Source organism: Arachis ipaensis, chromosome B9 (genome assembly GCF_059453495.1).
Source record: "Arachis ipaensis isolate K30076 ecotype BB chromosome B9, ASM5945349v1, whole genome shotgun sequence".
NCBI lineage: Eukaryota > Viridiplantae > Streptophyta > Magnoliopsida > Fabales > Fabaceae > Arachis > Arachis ipaensis.
This window is the reverse complement of record NC_142444.1, coordinates 101,749,155-101,759,852: the sequence shown is the minus strand read 5'-3', so window position 1 is coordinate 101,759,852 and position 10,698 is coordinate 101,749,155. Positions and strand designations below refer to the sequence as shown.

At 37.1% G+C, this 10,698-nt stretch overlaps 1 pseudogene; it reads left to right on the top strand.

Moving 5' to 3' along the window:
- The first annotated feature begins 293 nt into the window (after positions 1–293).
- LOC148545672 (uncharacterized) lies at positions 294–1,508 on the top strand (annotated as a pseudogene).
- The last annotated feature ends 9,190 nt before the right edge of the window (positions 1,509–10,698 follow it).

Below are 10,698 nucleotides of genomic sequence, written 5' to 3'. Positions count from 1 at the left end.
ACGTACTATTTGTACTATTAATAATATTAAAGCATTAATTAAAGGATTAATAATATATAATATACAAGGATAAAAGGATTAAAGGAGTAAAGGGTTAAATGAAGAAAATATATCTATATATCTATATATCTATATCTATATTTTGTTGGTATGTATTTAAGAAGAACCAGACTCACCGTCTAGCCATATCACACCACGTAAAGATCTCATTTCCCCATTAACCTAGCATTTGTCTTCTCTCTTTCTCGTACATTATCCCTTATCTTTTTCACATTTCCTCCTCAACGGCTAGCATGGAAGATCAGCACCTAGTTGGAAGCTCCCGATCATCCACCACACAGATTGATGCCGTCTTCGACGGTGGCCATTCTCGGGATCCAACCAATTCCAACTTCTCGGTGCTGCCAACGGACCTGATTCTGAAGATATTTCTTCTATCCAATGGAAAAACAATTGGAAGGGGCAGATGCATGTTGCGTGATTGGCACAATAGGTTGAACCTGGCAGATAACATGGTCACTCATTTGAAGTCAAAAGGAGGGAAGGCGGTGGTCCTTCATTTGGACAATCCGCTGAAAGAGGTCGATTGTGGATAGCTGTCTCTGTAAGTCTTCGAAACTTGTGTGGAGGTTCTGATGACCGCTCCTCTCGTCTGGACGTGGTTTTCCTTGGTAGGGTCTGTCATGGGCAAGCTTTGTGCTAGGTATTCTACCGATGGCTGTTCCAGTTCGTTGGTTATATGGGATCCGTTGGGCTCCTAGAGGTCTATTATTCCAGATCCAGGGTCTGACTGTTACCACTTCAACCATCATAATGACTGGTCTGTTTATGCCTTTGTCGGCGTGGTTGGTAGTGATGATTATAAGATTCTCAGCCTCGCCAAGTGTCACCTGGCAGCTACTAGATACGACATACAGATCTTTAATTCGAATGCGGGTCAGTGGAGTCACTCTGTTCGGACCCCACCAATGGTTGATAGACTGGGCAGTAGTTATGCAGTTGCCAATCATTATATTTATTGGGTCAATAATGAAGGGAGATTTCGTAAGAAAGCGGTTTCTGTGGTTAGGTACTCCACGCTAGATTCTACATGGAATGAGATTGAAATAGGTATAGGTGTACGTGTGGAGCATCCTACTTTGATTGGGCACCATGATTGTGTGGATTTTGTTACCTATGAGCGGTCCTCTGCTAGGTTCGGGATCCATCTGATGACCATCAACTTTGGACCTTCTGGTGGAATGGAGTGGGGTTGGCATCTCTTTGTTGGTGATCCTAACCAGATCGATACACCATGTGTTATGTTTGATCTCAACCTCCATGGAGTGGGGTTGGCATCTACACCATTTAGCTTCGATGTCTTTGATTCGTCACTTGATGCCGTCATATCGGAGGCGCAATTCCGTTCTGTTGGTCTGACTAATGGAGTCGTCAGATTTGTTGGTCGCATAAGATGGGCCAGAGTTGTTTCCATCAAGGGTAGCATGGAGTTTTCTGCATGTGTGTGAAAAAAAATGCTGTGGTGTTTTGTGCGTTGTTTTATATGAACTTATCTTCCCATTAGGTGAATAATTTAGGCGTTAGGCATTAGTCATTAGTTATTGTATCTCTGCCTTTAATTGTATGGTGTCGCCTCTGTGTGATGCGTTTCCCATGATTGGGCTTGCTAGCTCCATGTTTTATTTATGAATGTTTTTTAATTTGCGTTGTGTATTTCATGGTTATTGTGTGATCCATATTAGTAAGCCCTCGATGTTGCTTTAATGGTAACAAATATGTTTGGGTGGGTGTGGCATTCTCTTTCGAGGTTCACGTTTTGCGTGCTCTATACTGTTTGTTTTTACACACAGCAGTTTTGTGTTGCTTTGTACTCCTATTTTGTTTGAGGATTTCTACTATTTGGGTACTAATTGATGCTTCAGTTCAAATTCAACGATAACCGGCCTGTTGGCGCACATCAACCCAATGTGATATTTTTTACTATGTGGTTTACGTGAGCGACGGCCCACTAAGCTGTTATTTCCTTAACTTGGCACTTTCAGACTGCATACACCCTGAAACCCTTGATTTGGCCAATGCTCTCAATACTTAGTCCGGCTCATTAGGGGCTTCCGTGATCGTTCCGAGGCCGATTCTTTGACCCGTCGTTGTGGCGGCTACTCCTTCACCATCGACAGCTTACTCCCTTTTTTATGTGTTCAGTTATGTGTTATCTATCTCTTCTCTGGTTATATGATTCTTGGCTATTCTATGAAAATAGTTTCACAAAAATAATGGTCCCACAAGGTTATCATGCTATGCTCACTTCGCATTCTTCCATAAAGTGCGCAGTCCGAGTTTATGCATGTTAATTTTTTTTAAATCTTCTTGCATGAGCAATCCCATCTTTTGTTTGTGCACACTTTCTTTGACTTGGATGAGTTCAGATCCTTGACTTTTGATTTTTCCTCTCTTCATTTCCAGCTCCGGCGTATACATGGGCAAGGCTAAATTTCGGGCTTCATGTGGGTGTATGGGGGTGTTAACAGGTTTTGGAGCGAATTTGGAATCGTCTCTGTGCATGTACTTGGTTAGCTATTTTTTAGTTTTCACACCTCCAAAGAATAGTCATCGTTAGACTTGCCTTCTACTTCGTTGTTAATGTTATTCAAAATACTTTTTTATCTGCTGATATGCACCATTAACAAAAGTTTAGCTAATAAAGTTTAATGGGATCTTAAACTGTTAAACAAGCGACTATATGTTATCAAGCTATGCCTTTCATCGTGTGCCGTTAATATTTGGCCTCATAATTAATTCTTCCATTAGCTTCTGCTATACGTATCTTATAAACTTGATTTTATCTTGCCCATACTCTTTTTATTTTATGCCGTATTTTTCTTTGACTCTAATGTGTCAGTTTCTTTTCTGATTGATTCCCATTTATCCCTTGGTATACCGTGTTTCCCCTGGACCTGCCCATTCAGCTATTTTTCCCCCATCCCAACCATGTTGGTGATTCAATGCAATTAATTTTCTTTACCTGTGTCCCTTACTTTCTCATTCAGCGTGTTCAACCCGTTGGAGGAACTGGTGACAAGACGTTTTCCTACCAGGAGTAATTAAAGTTAAACTTCTTTCCCCATTGAACATTTACTTTCATTTTAATTTAATGGTATTCTTTCTTCCTTCAGTGCAACTTATCTCTGGAGTATTGGAACTGGGTAATTGTCTCTGCTATTATCCTACTTCAACCCTTGGTTTGCTTACTGATCACAGTGAATAACTTACATTTAATGACGACCTGTCCATTATTAATTTTTCTCGGTCTTTCTTCAAAAGGTGGGAACACCTTCCCGTTCAATTTTTCACTTGGAGCCACGGATTACTATAAAGTGATCCGTCAACTATCAATAATAAATTTTGATCTACAGAGATAAACTCTGTACTTACTTTATTATGATTATGATTATTATTATTATTATTATTATTATTATTATTATTATTATTATTATTATTATTATTATTATTATTATATTATTATTATTATTATCATTATTATTATTATATGTTAAATATTATTTCAGGTTAATCCATTAAGCCATTTAATCTAATGTCATTCTTTGTATCCGGGTCTGGGGGCCCAAATATTATCACTGACGATAGGCTCCATTTCTTGGATTTCATTACAATATTTGCTCAATTTGTTTGTTCATTTGTTAGTATTATTATCTAATATTTAAATAATAATATTCATATATTCATACGCATCTCTTAGGCTTTATTATAAATATGTCAATGTTAGCCATACCAATTTAATTTCGGTCTACGCTATATTTCTTTCTCATCGCAAAATATTCACCACCCTCCCCGACCATTCCCCACCCTTCCCCTGTTTCCCTCGGCTTTTGGATTTATATTTGTCATGCGGTCACTTTCTTTAATGATTCAAAAGTTTATTTTCACATTGGTGGACCATGGGTAAGTGACCAAAATTTATCTTACTTCATATTTATGTCCAGACACACACGTATATTTGTGCCTTTTATGGCATTTTTTGTTGATACTCTTACCCAATATGTGAGGTTCTTTTCCGTATATAGTATCTGATGTCGTTACTCTCATTTTGTGAAGTATGTGTCTTTGGCCATCTGCTGACTCAAGCGAAAATGGTGATCCCAACCCTGATTTCTATAGACTTCTCTTCCTTACATTGGATCCCGTGGCCGTACGTTTCCTTCTGCGTCAATACCATATCTTATTCATATATGTGAATATTCCTATGAAGCCTCATCTTTTATGGATTGCAATGCTCCTTTCCTTTCTTTTTTCGTTAATGTCTTCATGCGTCATTCTTCCCAGTTTCATTTAATTTATGTCATATATTTATATATAACACCTTATATAGCTGATATACATTGTATACATATAGATAAAGTAAAAAGCTTTGGATCATACATACATACATATATATATATATATATATATATATATATATATATATATGAACATATTGCCATTAATGAAAAGGTCTTCATGCACGTACTTATACTTGGCTATTCTAATTTTATAAATATATCAAGGTATGAGTTTTACGTTCCCAGTTATTTTTAATTTGTCTGTGTTCTCCGTATATGTTTCTCAGAGACGAGTTGCAATTCTCGGCCCCTTTTATCATGCATTTCATCATGAACTGGGTGATTTCATGATGTTTAAGGACAATCATGGAAATGAGTTTCGCATTATGTTAGACAAGGTTGGTAACAATGCATTTTTTTCTAAAGGATTCTCTTCTATGGTTGCCGCCTATAATATCAGGCATGGGGCTTGGTTGCACGCCTACTACCAAGGTGATGGCACTCTATGCATCTCTATAAGGAACCTTGATAGATCCCGTATTGTTTATCCAAGACCACATACTCGAAGCAACTCCACTGGTCTAACACTGATTAGCATGGATCCATGTCGTCCAGGCGCCCTTTCTTGTGATGTGTTTCGGATGGGCGACGTGATACCTCCATTTGCCATCGAATATACTCCTCCCCCCTCTCCTGTACGTAGCAACACCAATGGCAGTCCAGAATACCGAACCAACATCCTTGGTTGTCCTATATATTTTGCTTCCACCGCTTCCCATGCAAGTCTGGTTAGCCAAGTCGACATCGGTTCGCCATGGCGAGCACAAAGTCCACCAGTTGCACAAGATAACGGCCGCATTTATTTATCTTATCCAATAGGGTCGTATTTGTCTGTATCCCACAAAGCAGGTGTTTTTTTCTGGGGTTAACTAAGCATTATAAGTTGCTGATAATATGTTTAGATGCAGATCCTAGCAGCTTCTCCGAGTGATTCGTCGCTAAAGTTGTTTTGAATCTTGCTTTGCGACCAATGATGCTCCCAAGCATGTATCAACGTGTCATTTTCCTGTTCTACTCTTCGTTATTTCCTGAATGGTGCTTTGCCATATTGTTGGTAATTTTTTTTTATTTCATCCCCAGATTTGTTATCAACGGCGCTTCAACTCTTTATAGTTTCCCAGACCGGGATGGTTAATTATGCTGTATGCCGCAAATAGCCATCATTTCCATCTATGTATCTAAATGCATTAGTGTTGTAATGAAGTTATCTATGCATGACCTACACGTTGATATGCGTATCCTTATAATAATATATATATATATATTATATTTATATCTTATTTTTTGTATATATATAAATTATAATATATATAATATGTAATTCATATTTTATTATTCATGTATTATATAATATCTAATATATATTATAATAATGTATAATATATAATTTATCATATATACTATGTTTATATATTATATAATTATATATTTATATATAATATATAAATATAATATATATATATATATATATATATATATATATATATAATAAATGCTGGTGTGGGTTCTTATCATTTTTCCCTTATCTTTTGATTCCTGCATTGAATTATACACAGTTTTAATTGCCCTAACAAAGTCTAATGCGGTGGGTTGAAACTGACGCCTCGGCCTACCTTTTGGATAAACATTATAGAAGATCATAACGAAACAACCTAGATAACAATAATCATTATCATTATCATCTTTTTAATCACCGGTCTACCATAACAATACTTTCTTAAGCTTGTTCGAACATGGCTTTATAATGGTGACACTAATTTTGGTTCAACAATCTTGATCATAATAATCATAAATATATTAATATTATTTGTTAGGATAACTCTACATGACTGACCGTCATCGGGTTCAGCATCATTAATTCCCTTAACTTCCGTTTTGATACAAAAAATTTAAAGAATAGGAAACCCTGTACGCTCTTGGTTCTACAATAAATGCAGTTCAGGTGACTTATCTCAAATAAACTTTTATCTTCGGGTCTGTATAAATAATTGAAGCTTCAATATTGATAACACAAATAAAAACAAATTAATAAATAAGTAAATGCATAAATAAATATAAATATAAAATATGAAACATGAATTAATATATAATATATAATTGTATAGTGTAGCTGTATTTATACTGTATTACTATATTACTATATATAATATAGTATTATGTAATATACTTTTTAATATCGCGTATAATATATATATATATATATATATATATATATATATATATATATATATATATATATATATATATATTATATATTTCTATGTTTATATATTATATTCTATTCAACGGTTAAATTAACACTATTACCTACGCCACCTTGACAGCCACTTCCATTCAATAATTGCATGATCTACTTTAACTTTGGCTTTCTCCTATCCCAACCCCTCTAACCCAAAAAAGTGAACAGCCCAAGTCGTGCTCCTTTCAAATTGCTTCTTTATCTCTTTGCCATCGTAGCTCATTTGCTCTCATCCTGGATATCTTTAATCAAAAGGTGAGTTGGCTAACCATTATTTTTTTATGTGATAGCTAATTTTGTGGTTTTTCTCGGCCAAGCAATCCCTTATTTTAGGTTTTGGCTGTTCTAATATTTTTTTCCACGAGATCGGTCATACCTTGAGCATAGTTTTGTTTCCCACCATCACACAAACATCGTTTGGGTTTGCTGGGTAGTTCATGTGAGATGGTTTGATGTTGGATATGCTGCTTAACACTGTGTTAGCTTTAGCACCCTTCATGCGGTCAAACTTTCTTCGTTGTTGATGATTCGAAAAACATTGCTGTCTCATGGTGACATAATTCTTTCTCGTGTGCTCGGTTTATGTTTCAGGGAACATGTCCACCTTTTGTGTCTCAGGAATTGCATGCAAATGCATTTTTTTGTGTGGACTCATATTTGGTGCGTTTCTTTACTTCATCATATAAGCGTATGCTCCAAAAATTATCGTATGTGATTCATGTTCAAGTTATTGTAGTAACCACGAATTTTATTTTCAGGTCACCGTTTCTCTTCCCCACGTTTTTAATAGGCAATTTCGGGCTGAACTGCTAGATGAGGATAAATTTGTTGATTTCTCCGGTCGTCAATTCACCATGCTGCTCCAAAAGACTCCTTCTCTTTGTCTAATAGCGGGAGGATTGACTTAATTAATTCATTCCTTTAAGATCAAGGCCAGATGTTGGTTTTTTCTGGCTTATGTCGGTAACGCCGAGTTCGTTATCATTCATGTCTTAGATGCAAATGCACGTTATGCCGATGCTGAACTATCCTTGCACGAGCCTTTTATTGTTGGTGAACTATTCGGGGATATTTATAATTTTCCGCCTCATTTTGTACGCGCATTGGGTGATGTTAAGGATTTGTTACTATCTGATGTGTTCCACTTTAATTTGGCTTCTCCTATATATCCCAATGGTGATACATACACCATCTAGTTGGCATCTATCATACAAAATATGCCAATACTGTGGTTACTTTTGGAGTTGTATTTGACCTCTGTAACTGCGTTTGCTGTACCACCTATTGATTATCGTATTGTTGCTTCAATGCTTGGTCATTATTCAATTGCATACCCCCGAATACTACCCTACTTGCTACCAAACTGTGAGGTTGTTGTCGACAAAAAGATTACTAAATACCAAGCTAATGCCAGGGCATTTTGGCCAGTTTCACTGACCTTTTCTTTACTGTTTTTAAGGTAGTTTTATGCATTTTCTTAGGAAATAAGCTAGTTTTGGGTAGATATTCACTTACATCTTGATTCAAGCATACATTGTGCACTTTACATGATTTCATGAGAATTTTTCATGAATTATATGACAAATTAGAGGATGCAGGTCTCATGATTTGGATTAGAACTTTGATGCACTTTATTGCTTGATTTCAGGACAAAGGAAGCAAGGAAGAACCACGTTAGCAGCCACGTTAGTCTAACTAACGTGACCACTAACGTGGAATGGGAGCTAGCTTGCAATGTTAATGAGAAAAGTAATCGCCAATAACGCTCTCAAAGCCATCATAACCCACGTTAAGAGTCACGTTAACTAAGTTAACGTGAACTCTAACGTGGAAGAAAGAAAATAGAGCCAACGTTAGTGACACTTACCTTTGTCACTAACGTTGGACCAAGCTCATAAGTGGCCACGTTAAGAGCCACATTAACTTAGTTAACATGGACTCTAACGTTAAGAAGCAAAAGAGAAGCCAACGTTAGTGACATTCACCTTTGTCACTAACGTTGGCCAAGCCTCCATAAGCCACGTTAACTCCCACGTTAACTTAAGCTAACGTGGAGAGAGCAATTGATAGCCAACGTTAGTGACACTTACCTTTGTCACTAACGTTGGGGTGAACCACCAAGAGCCACCATGAGCAACGTTAACTCCCACGTTAACTTAGTTAACGTGGAAGCTAACGTGGATAAAGAGATGATGAACCAACGTTAGTGACACTCACCTTTGTCACTAACGTTGGAGATGGCTAGCATGACTACATTAGAAGCCAAGTTAACTTAGTTAACGTGGACTCTAACGTTGGAAATAGGGGCACATTGGAACGTTAGTTACAAAGGTAAGTGTCACTAACGTTCTCGAAGAATTGGCACTGCTACGTTAGAAGCCACGTTAACCTAGTTAACGTGGACTCTAACGTAGGGACAAGGGAGGACTCTCCACGTTATTGGGAAAGGTAAGTCCCAATAACATGTGCGAAGGACTAAAAGGCAACGTTAGTGGTCACGTTAGTGCCACTAACGTTGAAGTCAACGTGATCATATTTGAGTTAGGAACGTTAGTGAAAAAGGTGATTGTCACTAACGTTCTCGAACCTACACTTTCACTTAACGTTGACACCACTAACGTCCTGAGTCAAAGTCCCTGCATACTTCACCTTTTCTCTCTGAAAGCAAAGCTAAGCCCAATGAAAAGGATAACTGCTTCAAACTCAAGATTCAAAGGCCCATACCCAAGACTTGAAGAGCCAACTAGAAGATGAGAAGAGTAGTATATATAGGAGTAGCTTTGAATTAGTTGGGAGTTGGAAATTTTAGGGAGCCTTTGGCATTGAACTACTCTCTGTATTTTACTTTCTCTGCACTTCTGGTTTTACTTTCATCATGTATTCTCCATCTTGGTTTTCATTTTCCAGAGCTATGAACAACTAAACCCCTTTCATTGGGTTAGGGAGCTCTGTTGTAATTTGATGGATCAATATTAGTTTTCATTCTCCTTCTTCTATCTTTTCTCTTGATTTTACTAGAAAGCTTTCGATCTTCATCCAATTGGGTAGTTATCTTGGAAAAGAAGCTATTCATACTTGGATCTCTTCTGAACCTTGAAAGAGGAATGAAGAGATCATGCTAGAAATGGTTTCTCATGCTGGACCAAATTGGGTTTGGATGGATATATGACTATAATCCTACCAACACTTGATTTGGGAAATACATGTGGTATAATCAGTGACCATACTTCATCTCTTCTCATGAGCAATTGACCAAGGAATTGGCTATTGATCAAGATTTGAGAGATTGAATTACCAAGAAATTGGAATTCGATCACTTAAGATTGCCAAGGAGATCAATGAATGCATTGATTGAGGAAGAGATGAAAATGAACTTGATCCAGAGAATGCAACATCTCCTGAGCCCAATGAACTCCCCATTTCTGATCTTACCCATTCTCTTTAATTTCTGCCATTTACTTTTATGAGCAATTACCCCATTCCCGTTTAAGATTCTACAATTTACTTTCCACTATTTACATTTAGCTCTTTATTTCTAGCATTTACTGTTTCTGCTATTTACTTTTCCGCCATTTAATTTTCTGCAAATCTCAAATCAAATTCTGGTTCGCTCAACTAGAACATTCCTCTAATTAAAGTTGCTTGATCAATCAATCTCTGTGGGATTCGACCTCACTCTATTGTGAGTTTTACTTGACGACAAATTCGGTACACTTGCCGAAGAAAATTTGTTGAGAGACAAGTTTTGTGCGTATCACAAGCTGATGAGTATATTCTGGTGAGATTTTCTTCAATGGTTCTGTGTTTATGTGTATACTTTCCTATCGGCTTTCGTCCTTCATATCTATATCTAAGTAGCCACAATCTTTTCTTCAATCTTAAAAGATTTTGTTTCATTTGTTTTGTAGACCCTTCTGATCAGTTTTGTTCAAAGGGCTTTCCGGGTTAGGCCTGATCAAGTCGACGTAGTTGATGAGGCCGGGGCATGTTACAAGGTCGATGTTCGCTCCAAACCCAGTCGCCCCGAGAGTGTTATTTTGGAAAGAGCTGGAAGCCTTTTTG